At 43.0% G+C, this 14,334-nt stretch overlaps 1 pseudogene across 1 annotated transcript; it reads right to left on the minus strand.

Moving 5' to 3' along the window:
- Positions 1-7,567: 7,567 nt before the first annotated feature.
- Positions 7,568-8,502, minus strand: LOC308705843 (aerolysin-like protein; annotated as a pseudogene). Its single transcript has one exon. The product of its transcript is annotated as an aerolysin-like protein (transcript).
- Between the last annotated feature and the right edge of the window lie 5,832 nt (positions 8,503-14,334).

Consider the following 14,334-nt stretch of genomic DNA (forward strand, 5'->3'; position numbering starts at 1 on the left):
CCACAAGCAAGGAATAAAGCCAGTAAATAACTTAAATAACAAATTACTTTCTATGTTATATTTGTGGCAGTCAATACAAGGTGAATGCAGGGGACACTAAAGAGATAAACAACTCGATAATTTACATTAATCAAACTGTAACACAGCAACCACCCTGGAGCCAGGCCCGGGGTTGGGGCTCGTATGCGAGCGCCTGGTGGTCGGGCCTCCCCCCATGGGGTCCGGCCGGGCTCAGCCCGAAGGGGCGACGTGGGGCCACCCTCCCGTGGACCCACCACCTGCAGGAGGGACCGCAAGGGGCCGGTGCTAAGTGGATCGGGCGGCAGTCAAAGGCGGGGGCCTAGACAACCCGATCCCTGGACGCGGAATCTAGCTCTAGGGACATGGAATGTTACCTCTCTGGTGGGGAAGGAGCCTGAGATTGTGCGTGAGGTTCAGAGATTCCGACTAGAGATAGTTGGGATCACCTCCACGCACGGCTTGGGCTCTGGAACCACACTCCTCGAGAGAGGATGGACTCTTCACCACTCTGGAGTTGCCCATGGTGAGAGGCGGCGGGCTGGTGTGGGTTTGCTTACAGCCCCCCAGCTCAGCCGCCATCAGTTGGAGTTCACCCCGGTGAACGAGAGGGTCGCTTCCCTGCGCCTTCGGGTCAGGGATAGGTCTCTCACTGTTGTTTGTGCCTACGGGCCAAACGGCAGTGCAGAGTACCCGGCCTTCTTGGAGTCTCTGGGAGGGGTGCTGGAAAGTGCTCCGACTGGGGACTCCATCGTTCTACTGGGAGACTTCAACGCCCACGTGGGCAGTGACAGTGACACCTGGAGGGGCGTGATTGGGAGGAACGGCCCCCCTGATCTGAACCCGAGTGGTGTTCTGTTATTGGACTTCTGTGCTAGTTACAGCTTGTCCATAACGAACACCATGTTCAAGCATAAGGGTGTCCATCAGTGCACATGGCACCAGGACACCCTAGGCCGGAGGTCGATGATCGACTTTGTGGTTGTTTCATCTGACCTCCGGCCGTATGTCTTGGACACTCGGGTGAAAAGAGGGGCGGAGCTGTCAACTGATCACCACCTGGTGGTGAGTTGGATCCGATGGCGGGGGAGGAAGCTGGACAGACTCGGCAGACCCAAACGTACTGTGAGGGTCTGTTGGGAACGTTTGGCCGAATCCCCTGTCAGAGAGATCTTCAACTCCCACCTCCGACAGAGCTTCGACCAGATCCCGAGGGAGTCTGGAGATATTGAGTCCGAGTGGACCATGTTCTCCACCTCCATTGTCAACGCGGCCACTCGGAGCTGTGGCCGTAAGGTCTCCGGTGCCTGTCGAGGCGGCAATCCCCGAACCCGGTGGTGGACACCGGAAGTAAGGGATGCCGTCAAGCTGAAGAAGGAGTCCTATCGGACCTGGCTGGCTTGTGGGACTCCTGAGGCAGCTGACGGGTACCGACGGGCCAAGCGGACTGCAGCCCGGGTGGTTGTGGAGGCAAAAACTCGGGCCTGGGAGGAGTTTGGTGAGGCCATGGAGAAGGACTATCGGTCGGCCTCGAAGAGATTCTGGCAAACCGTCCGGCGCCTCAGGAGGGGGAAGCAGTGCCCTACCAATGCTGTTTACAGTGGAGGTGGGCAGCTGTTGACCTCGACTGGGGATATCACCGGACGGTGGAAGGAATACTTCGAGGATCTCCTCAATCCCGCCGTCACGTCTTCCATTGAGGAAGCAGAGGCTGAGGGCTCGGAGGCGGACTCGTCCATCACCCAAGCTGAAGTCACCGAGGTAGTCAGGAAACTCCTCGGTGGCAAGGCACCGGGGGTGGATGAGATCCGCCCTGGGTACCTCAAGTCTCTGGATGTTGTGGGGCTGTCTTGGCTGACACGCCTCTGCAGCATCGCGTGGCGGTTGGGGACAGTACCTTTGGACTGGCAGACCGGGGTGGTGGTCCCTCTTTTTAAGAAGGGGGACCGGAGGGTGTGCTCCAACTATAGGGGGATCACACTTCTCAGCCTCCCTGGGAAAGTCTATGCCAGGGTACTGGAGAGGAGAATCCAGCCGATAGTAGAACCTCGGATTCAGGAGGAACAGTGTGGTTTTCGTCCCGGTCGTGGAACAGTGGATCAGCTCTATACCCTCTACAGGGTGCTGGAGGGTTCATGGGAGTTTGCCCAACCAATCCACATGTGCTTTGTGGATTTGGAGAAGGCATTCGACTGTGTCCCTTGCGGCATCTTGTGGAGGGTGCTCCGGGAGTATGGGGTCCGGGGTCCTTTGCTAAGGGCTGTCCGGTCCCTGTACGACCGGAGCAGGAGCTTGGTTCGCATTGCCGGCAGTAAGTCAGACTTGTTCCCAGTGCATGTTGGACTCCGGCAGACCTGCCCTTTGTCGCCGGTTCTGTTCATAATTTTTATGGACAGAATTTCTAGGCGCAGCCAGGGGCCGGAGGGGGTCAGGTTTGGGGACCACACGATTTCATCTCTGCTCTTTGCAGATGATGTTGTCGTGCTGGCCCCATCAGACCAGGATCTTCAGCATGCACTGGGACGGTTTGCAGCCGAGTGTGAAGCGGCTGGGATGAGAATCAGCACCTCCAAATCCGAGGCCATGGTCCTCAGTCGGAAAAGGGTGGCTTGCCCACTTCAGGTTGGTGGAGAGTTCCTGCCTCAAGTGGAGGAGTTCAAGTATCTTGGGGTCTTGTTCACGAGTGAGGGAAGGATGGAACGGGAGATTGACAGACGGATCGGTGCAGCTTCTGCAGTAATGCGGTCGCTGTACCGGTCTGTCGTGGTGAAGAAGGAGCTGAGCCGCAAGGCGAAGCTCTCGATTTACCGGTCAATCTACGTTCCTACTCTCACCTATGGTCATGAGCTTTGGGTCATGACCGAAAGGACAAGATCCCGGATACAGGCGGCCGAAATGAGCTTTCTCCGCAGAGTGGCTGGGCGATCCCTTAGAGATAGGGTGAGAAGCTCGGTCACTCGGGAGGAGCTCAGAGTAGAGCCGCTGCTCCTCCACATCGAGAGGGGCCAGCTGAGGTGGCTCGGGCATCTTTTCCGGATGCCTCCTGGACGCCTTCCCGGGAAGGTGTTCCGGGCATGTCCCACCGGGAGGAGACCCCGGGGAAGACCTAGGACACGCTGGAGGGACTATGTCTCCCGGCTGGCCTGGGATCGCCTCGGAGTCCCCCCGGAAGAGCTGGAGGAAGTGTCTAGGGAGAGGGAAGTCTGGGCATCCCTGCTTAGACTGCTGCCCCCGCGACCCGGCCCCGGATAAGCGGAAGAAGATGGATGGATGGATAGAGTGGTGGACACAGAAATGTTGAAGATGGGTCCTGTCTCGACTTTTTGATTTGTTTAGAATCGCCTTTGACCGCTTCAGAGTGGCTGTCTATGGGCATGCACAAACATGTCTTTAAAACAACCCTTAACAGTTTTCAAAACTGTGCAACTCACCGAGTGGTTAGTGGTGTTTGTTGATGTTCCAAAACAAGTAGCGTAGCGAAATACAGTTTCTGTAGAAACTTGACGAGAGGCAGAGGTGGCAGTTTGAAGGCACGAGTGTGCTTTGAATTCTGGATTGTTGATCGAACGTGGTGTCTCCCTTTGAATGTATCACCATAGTGGATCTGCCGGCCCGACGAGCTGAAGTGAAGGTACCCTTTTCACTCTTAAGTGGTGTGTCATTGCAGTGTCTGACGATTGAAGGGAGCACGTGTGAAGATTTATAGTGGTTTTGATATATGCATGAGTATTTGAAAGCTTGATGTTACCAGCACTCTGAAAGCTCAGTCGGAGATCGTCCAGCCCGGTGGGGAACCAAGAATTAACGTGAACATAGAGAAACCGTTAACCGCCACTGCTGCCTGCCATCGCTGTCCTGTGGTAAGAAGACTCAGTTGTTAACTGCTGGATTCTGTACTCACCACTGTTGTTCTGTGAACATAGAGAAACTGCTATCCGCCGCTGCATGCTGCCATCGCTGTCCTGTGGGAAGAAAACTCAGTTGTTAACTGCTGGATTCTGTACTGATTATTGCTGTTCTGTGAACATAGAGAACCTGATATCCGCCACTGCATTCTGCCATCGCTGCCCTGTGGTAAGAAGACTCCGTAGTTAACTGCTGGATTCTGTACTCACCACTGTTATTCTGTGAACATAGAGAAAGCCCACCGTCCGCTGCCACCCACCTGTAGCCCCTTGTGCCCTGCCCATCACCTACTACTCTCTGCTCCCCACTACGAAGGTCCTGGTGTAATTCACTGTAGAACCGCCACTGCCCTGTCTGTTCATGTTCAACGATACATGATGTTTCTCCACGCCTCATAACCTTCCTGTTTGCAAGAGTGGAAATGACAACAGATGTTCGATTATTTTGTCATAATCAGACCAGTTACACTGCTGGCCCGCTTGTATGTAAATCGTGTTTTTTTTGTTTGTTTTTTAACAAACTCATATGAATATAGCTTGCTAATAAAGAGATACTTTTAATAATGGAAATATCCACATATCAGTGAACTTATTACATAAATGCATTTAACGTTTAGTTATGCAACACTCTTTACAGAAAGAAATAACAGTTATGTACAGTATCATCATCGAGTTTGTCCGAAAGATTGAAGATGTTCAGGAAAACCTTCTGAATTCTGTTTTGTGCTGAGAGAGTATTACAGAAATGACACACTGGACAATATTCTGTGAGTCTGTTACATTTACATTTAGATGGAGTTAAAAAATGTCTGGCATGTAGCTTTATTAAACCTTTTAATACAGTGGTTTGTTACATTTATTTTAATTCCAAAGAAGTGGTTACATTTATATCATTGATATACATACTCTGTAAATGTTAGAAGCACTTTAGTAAATGCAATTATCTTTTGTTGAATACTGCAAGATTACCACTGCTGTAGGACATTGCTTAGAAAAAAATGTTTTTTTTTATTTTTTTATTATTATTTAATTACAGAAAAAATCAATGTAACATTCTAAATATTAAATATTTAAGGAATCAATCCCTTCAGCTGTGAAAGAGATCTGTCATAATTTACCATAAATAAACAAGTGTGAGGCCTCTATTCAGATGGGTTGTCATTGGCTGTGACTTTGTCGCAGAACTCGCTGTGATTGGACTATCTTTTAATCCATATAAAAAGGCGCTTCATGTTACAAAGTATGTAAGTTAGTAATACATTAAGTTAACTATAAAGTGTCACTATATTATGAGAAATTACTCCTTGACTGAGATCCCAACCCTAACCCTAACAATTTCTGCACATTCAAATGAACTACAGCATCATAGAACGACAGAGATACTGTATAGTATTATTATGACCGCCGCTAGCGTAGCTAGCGAAAGCGGTCATATAGGGATTGTCAAAGTTTTTTTTTTTTTTTTTTCGTCATCTACTGAATTTTTCGTCAACGATACCAGGGACACCGAAACACCGGGGAACATGAAATTTGGTGGGCATGTAGCCCCACTAGACTTTTACGGAAAAAATTTGTTTGGTCCCCGGGGGCCACTCCCCCCCCGTGCTGGGCCCCCCCAAACCCAAAAAATGCAGTTTTTCCTAAATAACTACCTGAACCGTGGCACCGAGGATGAAGAAATTTTGATGGTATGTTGGTCTTAAGGGCCCACATCAACCTAGCCCATAATCACTCATTTGTGATTTGCGCCCCTCCCATAAAAAATGAAAATGCAATATTATTCTGCTTTAATCGCCCCTATCTTCAGTTGAGATGTTCAGAACTGCACCATATTTCATGTGTATGATTAACTTGACATCCTCTGGGGGTATGCTAAGTTTCGTAGAATTTCATCCATGGGGGGGTATAAAATAAATTAATTTATGTGCACATTTAGTGACTGTACACTCATCGGCCTGTAGATGGTGGTGTTGAGCGAAGGGTTGCTGGTTTAGGATGATACTGTCACTAAGGTTGCCAACTGTCCCGAATTAGGCGGGACGTTCTGCATTTTGGGCCTAATTTATTTGTCCCTTGCGTGACCTCCCGTGTCCCGTTTTTTGACAAGCTGATAAACCACTGACTGATACAACAGCAACAGCAGCAGTGCTGACCACGACACTTGAGAATGATCACCGACACCTGTCATCATCCAATCACAGCTTTTTTTAATCACTGTTTTGAGACAAATCATTGTTTGATTTGCGAACATCCTCTGCCGTCTGGTCGCTTCCGCTTCAAGCCGGACTCGTCTCGCGCTAACGGTAATTTCCTTTCACTGTCCACGTTTTGATTTCGGCTAATCAATTTTGGCGAATGCAAACAACGTGATTATTGTTCATGAGTCTAACATCCAGCCACGCAAGAAAACATGTAATCTACCTGAGGGAATAATATGCTCAAAAAACATTTCTGATTATTATTAATGTTTTAAAGCTCTTAGAAAGTACATAGAAAGCTTTTGTAACATTATCTTAACTGTCACTTTTGATTAATGTAATGCATCCTTGCTGAATAAAAGTAGGCAATTACTTTCTTTATTTTTTTTCCAAAAAAATAATCTTACTAACCCCAAACTTTTGAACTGTAAGCCTAGTGTATAATGTTAAAAAAGCTTTCTATTTTAGATAAATGCTGTTATTTTGAACTATTTGTTATTTTGTACTGTTTGTTTGTAATGTGACTTTTTTCATGTATGACATTAAAATTATTTTTAGAATTAAATACATAAATAGGTTAAGCAATACAAATGTGTTTATGTCTGATAACCTTTTAAACACAAACTTAACTGCAGACACTGAAATGACATACACTGTGTGATACAGTACAAATATTTTGAGTGTCCCTCATTTTCCTATAAATAACCACGATTGTCCCGCATTTTCCTTTTCTGAAGTTGGCAACCCTAACTGTCACACACACACATGCAGGAATACAAACAAACGCAAGCATGCACACACACTGACATCCACACGCACAGACACACACACATACAAATCCACATGCACAGACACACACACAAACACACACGCGCACACACATGTACGCACGCATACATACACGCACAGACACACACACAGACACACACATACACAAACACACACACATACACACACACACAGACAGACATGCACATACTACTACTTTTTTTAGGTATATACATAAACACGCAATACAGCCAAATTGCTCCACGTCATTTCTTTTTGTGGAAAGCCAGTGCAGGCCTGAGCGGCGGTCATATTTTGTACCGCCATGCGGTACATCTAGTTAAATCACTAAGTTACTTTAAGGGTCAAATCAAATAGAAATAGAATAGAATATAATTTTTTATTAAATGTCATTTTAAACACATTATAACAGAATCAGTATCTGGAGATTATTTTTAATTGATTGCACAAAGTATGAAGCTGTATGAATATTTGTGTATTGGTATTATATAAAGTTATTTGAAGACAACAAATATTGAATATATATATTTCCCCTGAACACCCAAACACCACCCCAAAAAATACAATGAAGTCTGAATGTAAAGCAACTGATACATGATTGACACAATTAGAAGTAATCAAAGAACTTGTGCATTACATGTGCAATCTGTCTTGACATTACAGAGGAGATTCCTTGGTATCCACTTTGATATCAGTGTAAGTGACGCCTTTGTATGTGCCCTTGGTTCCATATGCAAACACACTGCCGTTCTTGCAGGTCATCTTCACTGTGCCAGTGTAAGGCAGGTCAAAAGTGGCTCTGCCAATAGTGACTGAAACATCCAGCTTCTTCCCTGGTGGCACCTCTACATCAGTAGATAGAGTTTCGGTTCTCTCATCTGTGTGCTCCTGACCATAAGTGCTTTGAAATCCAATGGTGACACTGAATCCTTTAGTAACTTCAGCAACCATTGGAATCCCAGCCTTCACTTCCATTTTAAATGTTGCAGATAAACTTGCACTCACAGACCATGAAGATTTGTTAGTTATTTTCTTTGAGCTTTCAACTTTTGTTTGTCCGTGGTGGATGAGTTGTTCCTGAAACTGAGGGATTTGATTTCTTCTATTGTCACCTTTGGTATCAGTTGGTGGAGAGTGGGATAGTGGACGTCAGTGAGAACTGTTGATTCAACTGCTTTGAGAAACATGAATCCCATGCTGTCAATGTCAGAACCACCTCTTCTTACAACTCCCAAACAATATCCAGAGCCGACATCCATGGGATATTCTCTTCTTAAACTCCAGCTTGTCATCTTTGCAAAAAACTTTCTCCTCAGACTGGTCTTGAATTTGATGGCTCCAAGACGTGTTCCTGCTCCGTTCCCCCACAGGGACAGTGAGGTGAAACACTCACCAGGTGTGAACTTGTACTCTTGATACGGTCCAGAACCTACTCCAAAAGTTTCAACTCTCCCATCTGAAAGCCAGACCCTGACACCCCTAACCTGCCATCCTCCCACCCAGACTGCGATCTTCTCTAAACTGGCACCGTTTTTTTGACCAGTAAATGAGAATGTATTACCTCCTTGTCCACCAATTAGATGTAGATTCATTGTGTCGGACAGAAATATCAGATATAAAGAAATATCAGATCAGATTTAACATCAGCTTTACACTTTAATGCGGTGTTTCCCAACCCAGTTTCTGAAGACACAACAACAGTACACGCTGGACTTCTTTCTTAATTGCCCCATTCATTCCGGGTCTTGAAGTATCTACTAATAAGCTGACTTGAATCAGGTTTGTCTGAATAGGCAAACATGCTAAATGTGCAGTTCTGGCATTCCTCTGGGAACAGGGTTGGGAAACATTAGCCGCTTTTCCACTGTCAGGCCAAACGGATCTAAGAGTGGTAAGGAATGGTTAATGTTATATTTGCACTCGAGTTTGGTTCGGCACGGCACGATTAATAACCATTCTCGGCTCGGAAGTCTCTGCACCATTGGCTAACCATGCATGTTGTGACTTCGCCACTCAGGATTGGTCACTTGTCTGTTGTCTGGCTCTATGTAGCTGGTCAAGTGCGCTATTTGAGTGTAGTAAACAAGTTACTAACAGAAATATCCAATCATCCTTCATAACTAATTACTCTCCTTTGTCTTACTCACTCAACGTCAGTAAGACAAAGGAGATAATTGTGGACTTCAGGAGGAAGCGGCGAGGAGAACATGCTCCCATTTTCATCAATGAGTCTGTAGTTGAGAGAGTCAATAACATAAAGTTCCTTGGCGTTAACATTAGCGATGACCTGACCTGGTCCATCCACTCTAATATGGTGGTTAAGGAGACCAGAAAACGGCTCTTTTTCCTCCGACGGTTGAGGAGATTCGGCATGGACGCAAGAATACTGTCCAATTTTTACAGATGTACTATTGAGAGTATCCTGACCGGATGTGTCGCCGCATGGCACGGCAGCTGTACCTCCCACGATCGTAAGGCACTACAGAGGATTATAAAAACAGCAGAGCGCATAACGGGGTCTGACCTGCCATCCATGCAGGATCTTCACAACGAGAGGTGCAGGAGGAGAACAAAGAGGATAATTTCTGATCCTAGTCACCCGGGCCATCGATTGTTCAGCAAGCTGCCATCGGGCAGGAGGCTCAGATGCATCCAGACCAAGACCAACAGGTTCAGGGACAGCTTCTTCCCCCTGGCCGTTAGGCTATATAACTCGTAATGCACTTCCTTCATTCTGCACCAAATATAGACTGTCTTTTATACTGTCATTTCACTTTACAATTGCTACTTAGCTAACTGGACCTAGCATATTATTTGTATGGTCACTGGCACTTATTAACACTGTACATAGTTGGCTACTTGTTTTTTTTGTTTGTTTAATCTATTGTCATTATATTTATCTTACTGTTAGTATATTTATTTATTCATGTGGATGTGATAGGATGTTTTTATTCCAGATAGGTTATTAATTTTATCATTTGTATGGCAACGTTGGGTGGGGGTGGGATCTAAGCATTTCATTACATAACCTGTTATTGTAATGACAAATAAACTACCTTGAACCTTGAATGCAGTGACTATATTTGTTTCTCATACGTCTGTAACTCTTGTGTTATAAAGGCAATGACTGACACATTGGAACACATTGCAAAGAGTGCTAGTATCAATCCCACATGGAAAATGAAACCATATCCATACCGGCTGGGCCGGACTGGCATGGAAAGTAGCAATTAAAGGGTTAGTTCACCCAAAAATGAAAATTATGTCATTAATGACTCACCCTCATGTCGTTCCAAGCCCGTAAGACCTTCGTTCATCTTCGGAACACAGTTTAAGATATTTTAGATTTAGTCCGAGAGCTTTCTGTCCCTCCACTGAAAATGTATGTACGGTATACTGTCCATGTCCAGAAAGGTAATACAGTCATCATCAAAGTAGTCCAGGTGACATCAGTGGCTCAATCTTAAGTTTATCAAGCGACGAGAATACTTTTTGTGCGCAAAAAGTAAACAAAAATAACGACTTTATTCCACTATTCATTTCCTTCTCTCTGGGCCTCGAGCTATTTCACGTAGTGTAATAGCGTAGTGCGTCTGTGTTGTACTTCACCACGTAGGCTCACTATTGGCCGATGCTGGTCATGTGTGATGCGTGTGACGTATAACACAGACGCACTACGCAGTTATACTACGTGAAATACGCTGGTGATCCCTCTTTTATGTTGCGGCTTGAAACGAGCTGAAATTGCTTCCAAATTTCAGAAATCTTTGGGAGATATCAAAGAACATGCATTTAACCATAGAAAAAGTACATTTCTTTCTCATGTTAATTTTGCATCTCTATTTTTGGTGTTGATTTTAAATTTAAACAAATCTGATATTATTTTAATCTCCAATATGTTATTTAACAGTTGATATGTTTCTTTAAAGTGCCCCTATTCTGCTATTTTAAAGTTTCCTAATGTTGTTTTGGAGTCTCCTACAACAGGTTTACTATATATATATATATATATTTATTTTTTTAATTATTATTTTTTTATTAGATCAGATACCATTATAAGCTGTCAAATGGTCATGTTACAATGAACTCCACCTATGGGGCATGTTGTCACATTTCACTTCCATTCTATCGGGGTATATCAAGAAAAACATATACACTGTATTAATAAAACAAAACCACATAATTGTACTAGACATGTGTGAAATTACTGTGGGGAAAAATAAATACTCTGAACCCTATAGATTTACACAAACTGAGAAAGTCAAAAAGCGTTTATGTAGCATCGTGTCCCGCCCTCCAGCACTCCTGATAATAGGCTTGTTGGACTTGAACCGGCGCTGTACAGACCGATCGGTGAATCACATCAAAGTACCGCGAGAGCGAATAGAGAGTAGACGGCTCCTTATGCTTCTGAGTTGCTCTCGCGGTACTTTGATGTCATAAACCGATCGGTCTGTGCAGCGCCGGTTCAAGTCCAACAAGCCTAAAATGTTCCCGCAGCTCCTCAACATAAGTCGTGGCCAAGAGGAAAACAGCGGACTCCCGCTGTGACTTTACCCGCGGATGCCACTGTTGGACAGTGTTACTTTCGAAAAACTAGTGATTTATACACTTTTTAATGTCACATTTGGTAATATTTGCTTTGATTTATATTTATTTTTATAATATGGATTTTTTTCTCATCCAGTTGTTTGAGCCGCCTCTCTTGCCTCATCAGTGGAAATGCCCAGATCCAGATTGATAATTATTTTCGTAAATATAACCCCAAACCTTTCCCTAAACCTACCCATAACATTTTAAACCAAACTTAAACATATTTTGACTTTTCATTTAAAATGACCTGTTGGAAAGCGGTTGCTAGACAACCAATTAAAGTCAATGGGTAAATTTTGCATAAAGAGCATGGCAACTGAAAACATGAACTCGTGCTATAGATACGCAGTGGAAGAAAATTGGGCTGGATAATCTCATGCAAAGTATTAGAAACTGTTAGCTAGCTACATCTTAAGTCAAGTGCCCTTGAGTGAAAGTATACTTATGTAATGGGTTATTACTTATAAATTTGGACTTCACTTTATGGACCAATTAGGAGATCAGAAGATTGTTATGTTCGACTACGGAGATGGAGGGTTATTGCTGAGGGATGACAGGACACCACAGTTAAGGTAAGTATATAACTTTTATAAATGTTTGTTTAAATGCACAGGCCTTTCCCCTTTTAAAGTAAACACAATAAAATAAAGTAAATAAACAATTAGAAGTGAATTACTTCAATTCAGTGAAAAGAAATAAAACAACAAGTCACTAAGCAAATCACTGTCAGTTTCACACTAGAAATACATTAATAATGTACCCAACAGCAAATTGACAAAACCGTTTCAGACTCAACCACAATTTTGTAATATCACACACACGTCGACGATAGGTTCAATTTTCAAATATTCAATCTCTGATATCAGTCCCTTCTATTAGGTATCTCAGTCCCGTATGGAGGAAAAAAACAGTCTCTGTGCAGGAAAAGTTTTACCTTGAGCAGGGAAAAAAAAAATGAAATCAAAATACTCTCTTGGTCCTTTAAGATGAATTTTCTTCTTTTTCGTCCAGTATCTGATTAGGTTGGCTCGCCATCCATGAGAATAAACTCAAAAACCTGACCTGTTTAAAAGGCCAGAAATGCACCACCGCATTTAGTCAACAATGGCATCACATAAGGTAAGTATCTCAACATCAGAGTAAATTAACATTTAAACATACAAATAAAAGTAATCAATATTTTTCAATATAGTACCTTTTACAATATTACATTGCTAATAAACATTTCTCTTTTCAGGCACGCGCACGAGACATGCACGTGAAGCAATTTGACTCCAAGTGAAAATAACTTAACTCACTCAGCACTATGAAATTGTACAATAACCTCCAAAAATACAACATAAATCTTATGGACATAACAAATGAAAAACTTCTGTTTTCTCACAAAAGTAGTGTTGTGTTTCTTATTTAAACATTAAATTCAGCATATATACATAAATGAACTCACCACATCCAGATATTCACTTTCCAGCAAAACGACGATGTAATTAACCCATCGGTCGTCACAGGAGCAAAACGACTACAGAATCCACTCAATATCTTCCTCTTTTAACAATTCTGAAGAGATGTAAAGACTATTTTTATAGTTTTACTCAGTTATTTCTCAATTTTCTTGATGACTAAACTAGACGAATTTCTCTCAGACTTCTCCACTTTCCGGTCTTGCGCATCTGCTCAGTGGGCGGATCATATCAACAGTATTCTGATTGGCTGAACCAATAACCCTAAAAATAACAAATTATTTTTCCCACATAATTTATTCTAGGAAAAGGGTTTGTTATCATTACCAATCTTTAATTATTTACGTTTTTGTGAACCCCATTAATTTACAAAAAAAATATTTTATAATACTGAATTAATCTGGGTTACACTTACATGGATGACTGCAGTCTGAAATTCTTCTCAAGAGCAGCTCGCCTGGTCAAAGCTGGAAAAGTGTGATGTGTTTGGTCAGTCTGCTGCTTAAATACAGCTCTGAAAGGGACAGGCAGTCCTTAAAACACACCCAGAGTGATTGATCAATGATTTCCAGTGTAATCAGCTCCCCCCACCTCACAAAGTAGAGTGTCATATTAAAACCATACGGAATGCAGCTTGTAATAAAAACATTCTGATAATAGGTTAGGTCTGAATGCAAATATGAATGCAAACCTATGTAAAAGTAAAATAAAGTAGAATAGTTTTTCTAACTATCAACAGAGGTCAGCCTCGCCAAACTATGAATCACTAACTCTAACTCTAACTCTAGTCCAGGGGGCATTTTACAGAAACTTTCTATCTTTAGTCTTAAGTTAAGATCTGACAAGTTAATTTAGGATTCTTCACAAATTCATAGTACAGAAACAAATTAACTTAAATTGATACTTAACTTCTATTTTACAAAACCTCGTCTAATCTGTAGTTAGGGAATCTTAAACCGCTCCATTGAGTTCAGTACTCTACTCTCAGGTCTTTTAATTAAATGCTACAGAAAGAGACGTTTTGATAAGCTTAGCAGAAAAGGCAAAGCCTATCACTATATTTTGTGGGAGTCTTGTGACAGAAATATTTTATGTAGACTAATGGGTATTTTCAAAATTAAATGTACAGAGAAAAACAGACTAAGGATGCTTAGGCCAAAGGTCATATATATTTAACCAAAACGAGCTTAACACAGTAGAACTAACAGTCATATGATTAGCTCAGAACCAATCACCAGAACAAATCACAATGAAGAAGACTTGAGTGACATTGATTTTTACTCAACTGTATGATGAAGAAGTCTCTCACTGACCTTTAGTGTCCTTTTATAAAGTGTACTTATTATACAAATAATATACTTTAAATGTATA

The sequence above is a fragment of the Scardinius erythrophthalmus genome (genome assembly GCF_964197995.2).
Source record: "Scardinius erythrophthalmus genome assembly, chromosome: 2".
Taxonomy (NCBI): Eukaryota; Metazoa; Chordata; class Actinopteri; order Cypriniformes; family Leuciscidae; genus Scardinius; species Scardinius erythrophthalmus.